Source organism: Plasmopara halstedii, assembly GCF_900000015.1.
Source record: "Plasmopara halstedii genome assembly, contig: Scaffold_525, whole genome shotgun sequence".
In the NCBI taxonomy this organism is placed as follows: Eukaryota; Oomycota; class Peronosporomycetes; order Peronosporales; family Peronosporaceae; genus Plasmopara; species Plasmopara halstedii.
In genome coordinates, this window is record NW_020187445.1 from 853,522 (window position 1) to 854,402 (window position 881).

Consider the following 881-nt stretch of genomic DNA (forward strand, 5'->3'; position numbering starts at 1 on the left):
TGCGTTCGAATCACGACAGCTCAAAGCTGCAGAGAAAAACTACCCAGTTCATGACAAGGAGCTACTTGAGATGAAGATGCACTTGTCAACTTTAGGGTCCACCTGCTCGGCTCCAAGCCGTTTGTGATTTATACAGATCATGCGTCACTAAGCACTGCGACTCAGTCGCCCCACCTCTCGCAGAGGATGGCTAGATGGCTATCCTACTTTGCGGAATACAACTTCGAGGTGAAGTATAAGGTGGGAAAGCAGAATGATTTAACTTATGCGTTGTCACGCAGACCAGACTGTGAGCTTGCTCATGTTACAACTGTAACGGCGTCTATGACGGATTTGATCCGCGCCGCGTATGCGGGTGATGGGATGTGTGTAGCTTTGCAACGGGCTCTAGGGAGCAAGGAATTTCGAAATTCGGGCAAGACATTTTCATCAAGATTGCGTGCACATTGCACCGATATTCGTTGAATAGCGGCTTGCTATATTATAGCACCGGTTCAACGGATACATCACGAATTGTGGTTCCTCATGATGAGGATTTGAAATACCACATCCTCTATAAGGCTCACGACACGCCACTCAGTGGTCATCTCGGCCGTGAGAAAACATACAACTCTGTGAGTCGCCACTATTGGTGACCCAAGCTGAACAAATGGACGAGCACCTATGTGCGCACGTGTGAGACGTGTCAACGGGTAAAAAAGCCCTCTCCAAATGCGGCTGCGCCGCTGGTCATCTTACCGGTATCTACTGGGTGCTGGCAGTCCATGAGTTAGGCCTGCCGAAAGATTCGGCGGGCAACACGAGTGTCGTGGTATTCGTCGAGCGGTTGAGCAAGATGGCTCATTTGGCGGTGGTGCCAGACACCATCGACGGAGTCGGTA